The sequence below is a fragment of the Penaeus monodon genome, chromosome 22 (assembly GCF_015228065.2).
Source record: "Penaeus monodon isolate SGIC_2016 chromosome 22, NSTDA_Pmon_1, whole genome shotgun sequence".
NCBI lineage: Eukaryota > Metazoa > Arthropoda > Malacostraca > Decapoda > Penaeidae > Penaeus > Penaeus monodon.
In genome coordinates, this window is record NC_051407.1 from 14,892,745 (window position 1) to 14,893,019 (window position 275).

Here is a 275-nt window from a genome sequence, read left to right on the forward strand (position 1 = left end):
CACCGATTACTTTCAGTTTCGGCTAAGATTACATCATCAGCATACAATAATATAACGAAAGGTACACCACTGAAGTTAATTCCTAGGGCACTTGACTTAATTTCGACAGCTCAGTAGATCTCCTTATATACATTACACGAGTGTCAAAGTACAGTACAAGAGTGTGTGGATTAGGGCGTCACCAAGAGGTGGATGCTGTACATAACCGATGACATACCTTGATATCATGATTTAATTGCCCAATAAAGTTTTCCTCTCATGCCTATACCTTTTAC